The sequence below is a fragment of the Leptosomus discolor genome, chromosome 14 (assembly GCF_034619465.1).
Source record: "Leptosomus discolor isolate bLepDis1 chromosome 14, bLepDis1.hap2, whole genome shotgun sequence".
NCBI lineage: Eukaryota > Metazoa > Chordata > Aves > Leptosomiformes > Leptosomidae > Leptosomus > Leptosomus discolor.
Genome location: NC_141404.1, coordinates 3,127,947 through 3,143,870, shown reverse-complemented (window position 1 = coordinate 3,143,870; position 15,924 = coordinate 3,127,947).

Below are 15,924 nucleotides of genomic sequence, written 5' to 3'. Positions count from 1 at the left end.
TACATAACGTAACGTCTTCTAAAATCAAGCTGGTAGTTTTCATTATTTAAAAGCAGAAAGCCAAGCAGAGCGAGCTCTGTACTTCTGTGTGTTGGCTCTGTTCTCTTGGGTTGAGTTTTGCCACCGAGAAATGCTACAACATACGTGGTAGTCATGTCAGCCTGGGAGACAAAGGTGCTAATCATGTCAGGGGTGTTCTTTTACATTTTTTTTCCTTTACTTGCTTTAAAATCATGTTAATTTCTAGACTTAACGTCAATTTAGTAGTTTCTGAACCCTTACAAGGGCAGTGGTCTTTTCATAGCTTTGCTAGAACAAAGACATTTTAAGAATCTTAATAAAGAATTGTATAATCTTATTACAACTGCTCCTGACTGTTTAAATCACTTCCTTATACTTAAATAACAATCTGTCACCGGCTATTTCTTGATTGTAGTTTTTGTCAGATGCAATTTATCCCCCTCCGTGTTTTTGTTATTTTTTTTTTTTTTTTTCCTTCTGATTGTGCAACCCTTAGGTTGGCAAGCATTTTCTTTCTGAAACAGTTCTTCTGACTTCATTGGGACTAATCGCGTGAGTAATTGCTCACTGGTGTAAGGGTTGTACAGGTCACAAATAAGACCTTTGTTTGTGGGACCTCATGGACAAACCCCACTAATGTGACTGATACGTACAGTTCTCATATTCCTCAGGGAAAGGCAAGACAAAGTATTTTTAAAGGTAGCATCCTCCCCTGAGATGCAGGCATGGAGACTCCCTCAAACATGTTTCCTTGTAGGTAGGAAATCTGTTCTTGGGTGGCTAGAAGTGTGTTGTGAACTGGGTGAACAGGCCCCAAGCAGCGTTTTAGTTTGGTCATTCTTCTGATTTTTACTTCTTTTTTTTTTTTTTTTTTTTTAGTAGTGAGGATTTCTTCAGCCAAATCTGTTGACCCAATTGCTGCTGCAGCTGCCTTTCTACTAACTTTCAGCTCTGTTTGGACAGGGATGAGGCATGTGACAACAGCAGTAAGGCACGGTTGTTTGATCTAACCCTATGAAGTCAGCCCAGATTCAGGATCATTAATTAATCCTTATTCTTCGGTCCTAAATAGAACTGTTTTAACACATATGCCTGTTCCCTGATGGATGGTCAAGCAGAATGTAATTTGACGTGTGGTATATGTAAAGGAAAGCCCTTCAATTATTATTTGAAAAACAGAACTTTCATGGTTTTAATTATTCAGTTAGCTAATTAATCAGTGAAACGCCCTACCATTTTGTGACATTGCTGGAATGTGACTAGTAAGGTCTGTTTAGAGAAGGATCTGGATCGAGCAGTACCAACAGTGTTCAGATCCAGGGAAGATCTGGTGAATCTTTCCAATGCCCCTGCCCAGGTATCTCATCACTTGATAAAAACCTCTTTCTGTAATGACCATTTGAAAGCGTCAGACTCGCATCTGTTCTGGTGTCTAATGAAATATTTGCCTTCTGAGCCCATACTGGCTTATTGCATGGGTTTGTGATTGCTTCTTGTAATACTCTGCCGCTTGCAGTGACTTTTTTTTTTAAGGGCTTGAGATGCTTATTACTGATGAGAAGTGTTACTATTTTTTTGCTGCTGTTGTTGAGCAGAGTTCATTAAGTTAAACTTTGTCTACCAATTTAGGAGAGTGTTTCTCAGAAAGTAAAGATAATGCCTCTGTTGGAATGTTTTTAGATAAACAGCATAGGTGACACCAAGTAAGTTTCTTAGAAGTATGCAAATGCAGATGGGAAATCAATATTTAATACTGTAACTGTAGTTTTTGAGAATCTTTACAACTTCCTTATGTATATTTTTAAAGCAGAAATTTCTAAGTGCTACTCAGAAGAACAGGAAGGCTGTCATTGCACCGAACTGTAATTATGCAGCTCATGGTTTTTTATACCTTTTTCAGCAAAGCAACTGCTTTCTGAAGATTTTAAGACTGGTATCTGGGCGACTCCTCTGAAGGCTATTTGTGTTTATATGTTTACCAGTTCTCTTGGGAAGATTTAATACGGAAGTAAAATACAGGAATGTTTGATTGGTTTTGCTTGGCTTTCAGAATTCTTAAATTTTGGAGAAGCTGAAGTATAAAAGCTTGTGTGGCAGCAAAATCACTTTTCAACTGGTTTATTGCAGAGAAGCGCTGAGGTATATCATCAAAGGATGTGAGGGTTTTTTTTTAGTCTGCAAAACTGCTTAAGTGTTGCATTTAAAATTTACAAATCGCTGACCCCTTTGTGAAACACTGAGACAGACTGAAATGTCTGGCTTTTTTTTTTACGTTTGACTACCTAGTGAATAATCTCCTTTTGCCTAGCCTGCTGGTTTAGGCACACTGAATAGTGTAACTGGCGTTTTGGTGTCTATCTGCCAACTGATAGTGTCTGAATATATTTAATTTCACAATAATACAAACATATGATGCCTCCAAGAGAGTATTTACCCTGGCTTTAGAAGACAGAACACGTTATCTAACTGGAGGTGTGTAATACTGGGGAGTGCTCTGCGTGGTGGGAACGCTCCGCTTACATTGCAGGTTGCTGAAATGTTGAAGGGGTGAAGCCCAGCAGGATAGTTCTGTAGGTTGTCTCCACGATACTGTTTTTAATATGCTGTACAAGGGGTTTCCCGTTCTGCAGCTCATGGTCTAGAGCAGGCGGAGTAGGTGGACACGTCCTTCACTGCGAGCGTGTGAGGGGTCTGTGGATCTGGGGCTGGTCATTGACAGTCGGTGCTGAGCACGGCCCGTCGGTTTCGGTACTGTTAGCTTTCCAGGTGTAAATGTGAGAAACATTCTTGGACATCGGGAATGCTGAAATATCTTTGTGATGTACGTGCGGACCCAAAATTGTGTCTGGATGCTTTGGGACAGGATTTTTAATTTTAAAAACAAAATATTTTTTTTTTTGATCAGCTTGGCCAGTGTAGCTAATACTACAGTGCCTCTTCCTGTCCCTGGAAATGCTGAGTTTTATTTTAAGAAGGGATTTCTTTTTCTTATTCAGAAGAAAAATAAACTTTAAAGGAGGAGGAGGAAAGTCTGTGCTTGTTTTTCGTTATTTTTTCTTTTTTAGTTTATGCTTTATAGAAAGGCCTGAAATGTGCCATCCCAATTTTGTCTCTTTTTGTCTCACAAATGCAAAGTGTAGAAATTGAGCAGTGGAAGGCAGGTAGCGGGGGGCTTGAGGTAGTGAGAGTAAGAGAAGGGGAGAAACACGCTGGTGTAAGTTGCCTTGATATTAGCACAACGTGCTCGCAGTAGAACTTTTAGTAGGCAGCAGAACTGGTAAAGTACGTGTATGTGTGTGTAGGCGCATGTCTGTATAAACCAGGGACCAGGTTTGTGATGGTAATGCCCCGGGTACAGACAAAGCTTTACAATTAAAACCACATTGAGTGTCTATCAGACGTGTGAAACGGATGTGCCTGTGGATGCCACGAGGCTTGTGTTTCCATCAAGCTCGACTAGTCTTTTGTCAAAACTCTTTATTTTAACTATCTTGATAGAATATGGTGCCTTTTGCATTTTCTCCTTTCATGGGAAACCAGGGTAAAAGAGAATTAAGCCCCGCCTGCTGCTTACTTGCTAAACAGATGCAAATAAGAGCCCCCTCCCTCCGTTGCATCCTCTCTCCTCATGGGTTTCTACATTGTTTTGATTAAAGCGGTTCTGTTGCCAACTCCCAGCCCAGAGGGCAGGTGAGAGGAGAAAAATCCCTGATTACAGCTCAGTGATTAACATATTTTTTTGAGTTTGTAGTGTCATCATTTCACGGAAAACAAAGTTCAAGCAGCTTCACAGAGTATAGGGTTGTCAGAAAGGCAAACATCAAAGTGGAAAGAAAAGAGGAGTTTATTTAAAATATAGTAGAAAGACTTAAAACATTCGTGCTAACCTATGAGAGCTGTTAAAAATTAAAAAAAGCCTTTGAAGCCAAGCATTAAAGATTTAATAGTATTAATTGAATTAAGCCGTGGGAGTTAAGGATATGTAGACACATGTGTGAGTGTATGTATTCTAAGACATTATGTATATTAAGGAAGCTAAGGTATTGAGAGTTGAGTTAATTGTACTTGGTTTATGAAGACTACCTTAACAAAACCTTTTTTATTCTTGGACTTAGTAAGAGCAGATACCATTACAACTGAAAGTGTAAACAAAAGTGCGATGTTCTTACTATCGTTTTAAAATGCAGGGAAGCGGAGGAGACCAGACTTGGCATACCTGAACAAGGTAAAACAGGCAAAGTAGCTTCTGATCTACACTTTAAGGATAATTGTGTTTCTTTATATTATTAAGTCTGATTATTTTTTTTAAAGAATAAATACCTTTCACTGAGAACAGCAACTTGATACCATTTTACTCCATAAGTTTTCTTCCCTTCCCTTTTACCCCATGATACTCTGCCTGTAGTCCCAGCCACAGGTGTGGACTTTTTTGTTGGTGGCTACACTTCCATGTTAGTTCATAATGTATTTTCTCTTAAGACTGACTGTTTTTGGTAGCTTTTAGCTTTCCTTACGTTTGGAACTTATCGGTTAGGAAAACTTCTTACCGGAGGAAGAAGGTGGTCCCTTCATAGCTTTGTAAATAGGTAAGAAAGATCAGAGTCAGGTCTGTGGCACTGTAACAATGGCAGTAGCCTGGTGTTGAGGGAGCAGTGTGTGGCGTTGGGTTTTTTGTTTGTTTGATTGTTGTTTTTTTTTTTTTTCTTTGCAAATTGAAAACTCAACTCAAGACTTAAGCTATCTGCCCTGGACATTAACAGGCAGGGAAAAGCCAGGTCCTTCCGTTGTTTGCAGAAAAATGAGCAATGGAAGCATCTTGCAAGCGTGCAGGTGGCTTGGCAGAGGGAGCTGATGTCCAGAGGGGAGCAACATCAGACAGGATTTGATTGGCATGGAAATACTGGTGTGCAGAGGGACTACTAACCTCGTCAAGAGGGATAACAAAATTGAGGGTGATCTTAATGCATTCATTTTTCCTCCTTCAGGAAGATGGTTGCTGACAGTGTGAGGCGGGTTGTTTGAGCTCTTCTTGCTGCAAATGTAGTTACTAAATGATTCAGCACGATACTGTACCCACGCATTTTAGCAATATTGATGAATTCATTACCCTTCTGTTAGCTGATGGATGTTAATAGGCTAGAACTTCTCCTGTGCTTTTGGACTAGATGGAATGCTCTTGAAAAAAGATTAGAAAATGGAGTGGGTGAGTTTTTGAGTCGCTTTCTTGTTCTGTTTATAAATCTAAAGAGAGAGAATGTTTTTAATGACTTGCATTAAAACAGTGGTTAAAAGAATAATCAACAGTGCAGGGATGCCAGGCAGCTGTGGGAGGTACAGATAGCAGTGCTACTACACAGGGGATTTACTTGATTTTTTTTTTTTTTACATGTCCCAAGCTATAATCAGCTGTTTCAGAAATACCAGAGGCCTGAGTTTTGGGTTACACATGGTAGGTATTGTCATCTGCATGTGGACTCCTTCCAGGGTGTGTGGAGTCCCGGGGACATGTACAGAGTTGCTGGTTGCAGAGTATCGAAACGAAGAGGGTATAACATGTTCCCTGCAAGAGCCAACTGGAAGAAAATGACCTTTAATAATGGAACAGGCACAGATGCTTTTGAGTAACAACTCTTTGTCATCCTCTTTGAGAAGAGCAGGCTAACTCCCACTCAAATAATTTTCTGTCTAAATATCCAGAATAGATAAGAGAGTAGGTAGAATATTACTGCTGAAGGGTAGAATCAGAAAACTTGAGGAATTGTTACAGTGACAGCTGAAAATTTCTGCGTATCTGCATGGGAGAACGTGGGATTTGCTGGCATCTTCAAGCCAGATTATTTTTTTTCCTAATTCCACAAAAATCAACAAAATAGTATTAAAGCAAAGTAATAACAAATCTTTGCATTTGTGAATAGGGATGATTTTTATTAGTGCCTGAATGAAGGAATTGGAAAATTTTAAGTAGCATAATGAGGAAAAATCCTTACATGAAATGTGCTAATTTTTAATTTTGTTTTTTTTGGGTTTTTTTGGTGATTTGCTTCCACCAAAGATGAACTTAAGAATATAGCTCCGGATCAGGAACTGGGGCAGCACAGAAGTAGACCAAAGTGACTAGCAGTGGTTTTGAGCGCTGTTTCATGGTAAGCGTAACGCAGTCTAAATCCAGGCCGCTGATGGCAGGGTGGTTGTGCCCTCTCCTCTGGCTGCACCTGCTTTCTGCCCGGCAGCGCTCCTTTGGATGGAATTGCTCTTTCTGCCAGGGGGGTGATGCTCGGTACCTTAGAGAGCTCTGTTAGGAAGAGGGAAAAGAGGTAGGGTTGTTTGGAAAAGATTGTGGAAACTGTGGTGTGTACAGTATGAAAAGATAAAAGATAGGGGAGGAATGAGAGGGAAAGCTGGACAGCTGGTGTTGCAGGACAGATAGCTAAAATCAGTGCATAAAAAGGGTGGGGCTGAGATTTTAAGATGTTAGCCAGTTTTGAAAGAGTGGAGGACCAAATTTCCTTCTTTTTTTTGTGGCTGACTTCAACAGGAAACAAAATGGAATACGTTAGTGTATTAGCAGCTAGGTAGTAAAAGGCAATTTCCCAGAAAACCCTGTTTCAGTTCTTGCACTGCTGCCTGCTGAAAGCAGCCCCCAAATCTAAACCATCACTTTACCACCAACGTGAGCTTTCAAGGTGCAGCTTTACATTTTGCCTCGTGAAATGCAACTGTAGATTGCTGTTGAAGTGAATGTTCCTTCCCTTATTTATGGTGTACTTTAAAGTAATGAGAATGACCTTGGAATTAATTGGTTTGGTGACCTGATCTGTCAGAAACCCCAGCTAGCCATCTCCTCCTCGCCTCCCCCAGTTTGTCAGATCAGCTCACTGAACTGATTCTATCTCGAGATCTGGCGTGTGAGGGCAGAGCAGGTAGGAGCAGGACGCTGCCTCCAGCAGCAGCCCTCAGCCAGCTGAGAACCAAGTGTAACGTGAAGCCACATCCTCAGTTCCTCTCTGAGCCTGCCTGCTGCACACTAAAGCCTAGTGTAAACCCCTGGGTTTTGGCCAAAACGTTCCTCCAGCGGGGTGCATAGAGGATTTTAGGATATATATTTCCTGCTTTACAGTTTTATAGCATCTTAATTAGTCATGAGGATAGAACTGCATGAGGCTTAATTTCTGAGGGTTAAAGTAACCTTCCGTTAATTGCTCCCAGTTACGATAGTTGAATTAAGACCATGTGTTGACTTTTCAAGATGAGTGTGCGAGTATGGTGGCTGTGAGGGATGGCACTTGGAAATTTCATACTGAGAATGAGTGTCAGTGAATGTAGGCAGGATATTAAATCAATCTCAGTTTTCTTTGCAGGCTTTGTGCCTGTTTGTGCTAGCAGCCAGTACACTTAACAAATTAAACTGAAGAAGAGTAGTGTTTTGGATGTAGGGATAAATATGACTTTGCAGATCTTGCACTGTTCCTTGAACAATCCTTTTCATTAGAAATTCATGTGGTAAAGTAAAAGTTTTAATTAGTCCCTCAGCTTCTACCAATAGTAACACGGAGAGTTAAACTGTTTTTTTTTTTTCCCGTAATCTTTGTCATGATGAGCATTTGCCTTTGGCCTACTGAATTTATTAATGTGGTTTCATGTCTGTGGTGTGTAGGTGGAGAGGAGAAACTGCACATGGTGACGTCTGCTTCATAATAACAAAGGGTAAACTGATTTTAGTTAATGAAATCGTTGGGTAATTGTAAGTAGCAGGTACCTTCCCAAAATATCACATCTGATACATGAGCGCAGATAGATGGGAATATAGCAGTTCTTGTCAGCTTTGAATTTTAAAAATTGCAATTGTGTAAGAAAACCTTGTGGCTTGAAGAGCATAGCTAGCACTTTGTGGTCTTGCAAACTTGTAGGTTGTATTATTTGCAGTTCCTCCTGTGTTCAAGCTGATCTATCAGGGCTCTGAGCTATTGGGAGAGAAGCTATAATGGCTTCCCCTTGGCAGGTGCCTGTCACCCAGGAAGCAGCCTAAGTGACAAGGCTGGACTGTTCTCATTAGTAATAGATTCGAAGATACATCCTCTGGCAAGAATATCTGATATCTTCCTCCTGTCCAAAATGAAAATATGGAGGGAGAGAAATGTCTCCTGCTGTCTTTAATTCAGTTGAAAATGCTACTCAAATATACCTGGTAAACTGAATTTATTTCAGATTGGTACCTTTTTGTTAAGGTGCATTGGGTGATAATGTTTCTTCCCTACGCTATTTGTGAGCGTGAAAGATGAAGTGCTTTCATTCAAGTAGGTAATCCCCAGAGAACAAATTCCTTCTGAGAGTTTGGGTAGGTATTTTCACCGCTGTTTTGGATTAATCTGCATTTAGAATTTCTGGTTCAGTGCGTAATGGCTTGACCTTACGCTGTTTTGTAATTCTGCAATATTCTGTTACTCATTGCACACCCAGTGCTTGCTGTATTACTAGTGAAAAATAAACAGATCTGCTGCGAAAATGCAGGTAGTGCTGTCGATGACACTCGACCCAGCCACAGGAGGAGGAATGTGTTATTTTTAAAGAGATGTTGTCAAAGCTTGTAATCCTAAAATTAGCTCTCCAGTGTAGGTCGGATTTGGATCGTTTGCAGTGATCTGCGTGGCTCTGACAGAGGCTGGCCCCTTTCGCAGCGCTTCAGAGCGTGTTTGCAGCCGCTTCCCGTGGCTGTCGATAGTCCCGGCTGCGGTTCGGGCTGCGCGGCCACATGCGAATGTCAAAGCACTGGCAGCTCTGCCTTGGCGGGTCCCGAAGTGGCCAGTGCCGTGTTCTCAGCTGCCAGATGAAAGTTAGACTTCTGCTCCTTGCCCCCCTTTCCTGTAGACCCTGTGAGTAATGGGATAAGCTCTTCCTTGAGCTCAAATACTGCCCTTGTAATTTAAGTAGACGTGTAGTAAATAAAGGTGTTATAGAGAAAACTTAAATTTGTGTCTGTGAATCTGTTTTATGGCTAAATGACCGTACAAGCTGGAGTTAGTTTTTTTTTCTCTCTGGGAGTCTGAGGCATGACTGTAAAATCAGTGTAGAATCTAACCTTGAGATTCATGAATATGCATAAATTTGAAGGAGAATTATCTTTCAGCGTTAACTCTTTAAAGAAATAATTTGGCCACCTGCTGTCTGTGAAAGCTGACCTTGTTCTCGCATTTGTAAAAGGGAGTGGAAAGCTTCCAAAACTTTTAATTTTGAACCATTTCCTCTTCTCAGAAATTACACTGAAGACAAGCATTTAAGCTGTGAAAAATGGAAATTAAACCTTTCTTCTGGAGTTAACCCTGTTCTTCAAACCATTTGCCAATCTGTATTTGTAACTCATTTCCTAACTAATTTTGAAGGTTGAGGAAGGGCATTGATGGTAATTTCAGTGTCTTCATTTTACTGTTTTATTCACATGAATTGCTGTTTTCTCTGCCGTACAATAGCAAGAGAGAGCTATTAAGTGTGCTACTTGTTGGCTTTTATGTGTAGTGCCAAGCTTCTTTGCTTCTCTTAGTACTCTTCTGCAAGTGACCACAATGTACAGTTGCCCCTCTTCCTGTTTGGTTTTGGGAACACTGTTGGTATTGCAGTAGGATATTGTACCGTAGGCAGTGTAATGATACCCTCTGATCATCCAGTTGTTCTGGAGGAATTATTTATGAATAGGGAAAAAAAATGTGAAAGAGAATTAACTAAGTTTGAAAATTTCTCCAGCAGTGTGGGATCTGGTATAAGAAAAATGTCTTTGCTATCTTTTTTCCTGGATTATTATATTCCTGAATTTTAACTCAAGACTTATGCTCATTTTTTTTGTCAAAGATTTCTGGTTCCTCTTTGTGGAAAATGAGACTTCTAAAAGCCCAGTGGCTTGGATTTGTGCACCTAACGAGCTGTCACAAGAAAACTGGGATGTGAATTCACAGTGTCAGGCAACGGGAATCCTCCTTCTTGGCCGTAAATAGGAGCTGACTTACTGTTAGGATTGGGGTTGTGTTTGTGTGTGCTTTTTGTGCAGATGCGAGGTCAGTGTCTGTCTGAGGGAACTTCATCCTTAGTCAGCTTCTGGCAACACTTTCCTCTTCGCCTGGTTCCTTGCTGGTTGGCATGGAGAACTCCCCAGGCCTTGGGTTCTCTGGTTTGTCCTGGAGTGCAGGTCCCAGAGGATCGCCTGCCTCTATCGTTGCGCCCCGATAGGAAGGTGGACGGGTCTCTAGCTGTTTGTGTGTATCCACACCTTAGTGGTAAGGCGCATGCTTCGGCTTGATGACACGTTGGAACTTCTCATAGCAGCTGCTTCAGCACGTCTTGGGTGGGAGAGGCTCTTGGTGGCTCTTTAAGGCTTTATATGTCACTTGTGTTCCTTTCAAATTATAGCAGGGGTGCGAATATCCTGGATGGTGCTGTTGGGATCCCTGGGTTCTGAGGATGTGCTTTCCTAACACAGAGCAGCTTAGTAGCACGGCTGGCCTGAGGCAGCCGCCCTGTGCCCCCGGCACCGCGGCGTTTTGGTGTCTTGGCTGCCAGCAGAGTCCTGTGAATGGAGTAAGGGAACATGCTTGAGCTGATTGAGGGTATTTTCTAGTGATGACCAGAAAAGTCTCTTTGTGTAGCTGCAGTATGAATCCTGGGATGAAAACTTGTGGTTGTCTTTTGATGTGTTTCTTGAAAGGGGGGATAGTTTTGTGTGTAGGTTAAGATGTCAGTAGAGATTGCCTTGAAATCGCAGAGTGACTGAATTAATAACTGTTTTCAAACATTCACTTTTTATGCATGTTACTTACAGTTAATGTCTAATCTAAGTCACATATGTTGTCTGTAATACTGTTAATGAAAATTTTATGCAAATTTCTGGTGAACTTCTTACGTTTAATGTTAATTTTCACACTTTTTGTTGCCCGCTTGCTACGTATTTCCGGTCCATACTTAGCTGGACTAAGTATATACTTACCTTCAGGCTTGATATGAAGGGCAGCGCAGACAAACTCTGGTTTGAGTTTTACGTTCCAGAGATCTGAATGAATTCTGCTGAAAGCCTGTGTAGAGGTGAATTTGTATGGCTGTTCCTTTGAACTAAGTTTATTAAGGACTTTGTGGCTTGGCCTCATTTCTTTGTTAGTCTTAGCAAATTAAAGATCGTTTCCTCATCGAGATTTCATGTGCTGAATTTAACTTCTTGTGAGAGAGCTGTTGAGAAGTTCAGTCAAGATTTCCTTCCTTCTGTATATTGTATCTAGAAAAGCACCATGAGAATTCATTGGGGTTATTTGTGAAATGAAACTGTGGGAATAGGAAGAAGGAAATGGGGCGTTCCCCTCCAGGTTGCCCTTGGTAGCACGGGTACGCTTCACCTTCTGGTCTATAGAATTGTATATTTCCATTTCTAGTTATCTAAAGATGACAACAAGCTGCTTACAGAGAAAATGGCTTGGTGGGACCAAGGAAGAGAAAATGAGGAAGGCTCACCTCAACTGAACAAGACTAACAACTCTCTCTTCCCCTTTCTGTTTAACCTTTTAAAGAAATCTGTCCAAGCTGATAGCCTTTTTCCTGTTGTTAGCAAGGAGCTTGAATCAACTAGTCTTGCTCTCTGCTTTCTTTGCAACTGTACCGTTAAAAATGCAAACTCAGATTTTTGCTGAAGTTGCAAGTGCCTGGTACTTCCTTGTGGTTTGTTGTGAGAAGTTAGTTCACTGAGGTCCCTGGAAAAAAAAAAATCTAAACTTTCTATGTAAGTATCTGATCGTGCATTAGAACCGGTTTCTCACTTTTATGCAGTGGGGCTCTTAGGCTTTTTGATCTCTTGCTGTTATGGTGCTCCAAGACCCGTAATAATCAAGTAAAATGCCTCCTTTGTGTGGTGTGGAAGCAGGGCGTTTGTAATGCAGATGCTGAAAGGTGTACACAGTTCTCAGTGAGGGTTACTGCTGCTGCCAAAATAGTTACCTCAAGTATTGGTACAACTCGGTCGAGGTGGGAGGGGGAATAAACAGTCCGTCATCTTCCCACTCCAGTCATCCTATGTGTTTCTGATAGAGTAGAATGAAGTTTAGAAGAAATTGTTCAGTAGGTTAAAAGTAGAATAGGATTCGAGAACATGTCTTTCCATCAAGAAGAGGAAAAAGTAGATGTTAATGTGATTCTCGTTAAATGTCTTTGTTTTCATGAATCAAAGATACGTAGGTAAAGAACGATGCCAGCATTAATGGATGGATGGTTTTCAAGTCTGTTACAGAATAACAAGTGAAATCTTTAATTTTCTGGAAGAGTGAAAAATGCTCATTTCACTTAATGCAATGTGTTCTCTTGAAATGTTTGCTCTACGTTTGTTTTTCCAAAGCACTACTCAAGACTTACTCTCTGCTAGCAGCCTTCTTCAGAAGCTTAACCCTAGCAAAGTTTCCAGTTTGGGGAATGGGGCTGCCTTGCACACGTGTGTACTCCAGTCTCACTTGCTTTTGGGGTGTAGCTTTGTTGATAATTCGATTGATGAATCCTAAAAGTAAACCTAAGCGTTTCCCAAGTGCAGGGTTCTTTCCAAACCATTTGTGGGCTCGATGAGGCTGTAAGTTTTATTCTGCTTCTTGCCTGTGCTTTACAGCAAAACCACAAATATTTTTCCTTCATTTAGCTACAGCCTGTACGGAGAGCACAGCCTGGGGTCCCACCTTGGTTTTTTGGGGCTCTTCTCTGAAACCAGGCACGTGGGTTCCTAGTGCGTGTGCGTAGTTGGGCAGCAATGAAGGCTCTTTGCTTTAGAGTGCTCCTTTTTGGAGCTTGACAGCTCTGTGTTCTGTTTCATCAGCTCCTTCAAAAGTGAGGGCAGGGCTGGATTGATTTTACTCTTCTCCCAGGCTGCCGTGCCGCAGAGCTTGTGGCCATGTTGCTGTGCAGCCTGGTCGTCTCACTGATGCGACAGAAAACCAACCAGCGCTAAAAAGCTCATTTTCGTTGAGACCTGCAGTTGATAGAGTTTTACCGTGCTGTTGTGTAATTGCTCGATTTGATGCAAGAGAGAGAAAGGGGAAGCGGTTGGAGGGTTGGGAGGCCACTGGGTTTGGTGCTGACTTAAAATTAACTTGGCATGGCGTGCAAAATTGCACCCTGGTTGTCGGTGTGCCTCCTTATGTTGTGATTATGATTAATTCTTCAAGTATTTATTTCATTGGCCAAAGTTGATGGCGTTTAGGACTGGTAGGTGTTCCTGTGTACTGTAAAATTTACCTTTCCAAATACCATGTGTGGTATTAAAGTGATCTTTTTCAAAAGCTCGTGAAGTTGTAACAAGTAATAAAACAAACTTCTCCTTTTTTTTTTTCTCCTTTGGTTGGGGAGGTACACGTAGGTGAGGCGTTTGCTTGTGTAGTGTACTTGACTTTTAAAAATATTTTGTTAAGGCCTCTCATCCCTGGCCTTTAAAGAAACAAAACTCATAAGACAAGAATGTCTTTCATAGATTTACAGAGGGTAAAAAGGCAGGAAACAGGGTTAGAAGTAAATGGTTGGTTTTCACAGTGAAGAGTTATTCCTGGTGAAGTGTCCTGCCAGAGATCAGTGCTTTTGCAAATACTCCCTTTTCCAGATCGTTTCTAAGTTATAAGGTGGCCAGATTGAACCAAATTAGTCAAATTTGAGACAAATCTTGAGTTGAAAGGGAGGATGAAAGATTGAGACCAGCTGAGTGGTAAAATGGCAGATGAAATAGCCTCGACAAAGTTGCATAGGGAAAAGAAATGACCCTGGTTTCGTGTGCACAAGTAAAGGCACAACTACCAAAAGGCATGTATTTGATGAAGGATGGGAAATCCAAAGTGGGAAATGACTGTGGTGCGATACAGACTTTTGTTTCTGCCAAAGCTGAACTGTGGAGTGCTTGGACCTGTGTATATCCCCAGAAATGGGAGTGCAATACATGCACGGAAAGCCATCGGGGATGATCGGAGATGTGGAGCGGCTTCTAAATAGAGGGATTCCAGGAGATCCTCAGGTCAGATGGAGATGGCCAATTCCTATAAAACCGTGAGTGACATAAAGAAGCCGAAGGTGGCTTGTTCTTTCTTAAAAAACATGCCCCCTGTCTACAGCTTGGGGAATAAAGTCCAAGCTTAAAAGAAGCTGAAATACTTGTTTGTGTAGCGCGGTCTCTGCACCGCAGTTGGGTACTTGCTGAAGGTGAAATGGGAAATACAAGTGACTTCAAAAACGGGGTTGGCGGAGACACGGCGTGCCCATTGCTGGCTGCAGAGCCTCCTCCACAGCTGGCATCTAAGATGCCTAAGCTGGATAATACAAGGCAAGGGAATAGAGATGTTCTTTTCTCATGCTCTTTACATGAGGATTTGTGTCTGAGGATGTTTGGCTCGGTCAACTTTTTATCGAACTGGTATCGGAGGTTGTGTAGTTCTCATGGTTTTGATTTTTCATGTAATTTACTGCTTTTCTGGTTGGGTGACAAGCTCAGTCCTTATGGGGGGGGGGGGGGTGTGTGTGTGTGTGCATTCTTCTGATCTGGGATCCCTGTCGTCAGTGTAGCTGTGTTCATGGTTAGGCTGGCACTTGTACCTCTGCTCGCTGCGGTTTTACTGGCTAAAGAAGTCGCTGCCTGCAGCCTGCTCGTAGATCTGTGTGACCATCTTTCTACCAGACGCTGCCGCCTCCTTGGATAACTTGTTTCAGCTTTGTCTGTGAACCTGCCTTAATCCATTATTGACAAAAAGAAATGGTTTAGATTAAATAAGGGGGGGGGGTGGTGTGTGTGTGTTGGGGATGTTGAGGGGGTGGGTTAACTTTTTTTTTATTGATGCCTCAGCTCTTGAGAATAATGCGTTAGAGAGTGACCGCAGGGGCAGGTGAGCCAGCAGATTTGGACAACGTTAAATGCTGGAGTGAAGCACCAGTCATCAGCACTGCAGGATGTTTCTCTAGGATCACCTTTTTCAGACTCGGGGTTTATAATGTACAAACCTGTAAATGCCCCAGGAGAAGATGCCCCTTTTGTTCCTGTTGCTCCTAGCCATCTGACAATAGATCAACATGCTGCTACAGCTGGTTTTAAATGCTGGGGAGGACACCAGGGGGATGTTACCTGAAGGGTAGTGTTGATCTCGTTTGAAGTTAATTTTCCACGGTGCCATAATAGTGCTTTATTCTGCCAAAAATGAACTTTGGTGGAACAAAATAAGATGCTGTAACTCATTGGACCTGCTCTGTGGTAGCTTAACTTCTCCAGAATGGTTTGCTAGGCAGGGTACGTGCCTTTATGCTGAGAAAGTCATTAGAGAGCTGCATGTTGTCCAAGCTGATGCTTTATTTTGCTTTCGTTCTAAATGGCACAACAGCAGTGGTGGGCTTGAAATAGGTGCTTTACTGCTCTCCCCTGTCTTCTGTAAGTGACACTGTTGCTTCTTTGGCATGTTTGGAGAAATGTTATTAGAGGACATCTTGAATGTGCAAACTCTTGTTAATGTGGCAAGTTCCGTTACAGAATCAATGCTTAGTGTTCATGCAACTGATGAATATCAAAGCCTATTCTGTGTTACTGTAATAGCAAAATCTGCCAGTTCACTCAAGTAATGTTTCTAAAGCTTAATAGGCCTCTGTTTACTTGAAACAGTGACCTTAAATAAAGAACTGAAACAGCTTTCCAGCTCCAGAGCTTGTCCCTGGGTTTTCTTGCCAGTCATTTTGGCTGTTCAGTTCCATTTTCATATAATTAAAAATTCTTCTGTGCTGTGTGAAAGACACATGGAGCAGAAACTGTGGATCTGGTTAGTGTTGTCAAATGTACAAAGTGCATTTGGGAAAAAAAAAAATTCCCCTCTAATCTGCTTAGCATTAAAGGTCACCTTGAGTTGGAGTGCGTCGTTCTGGTGCTCAGTTCTCTTC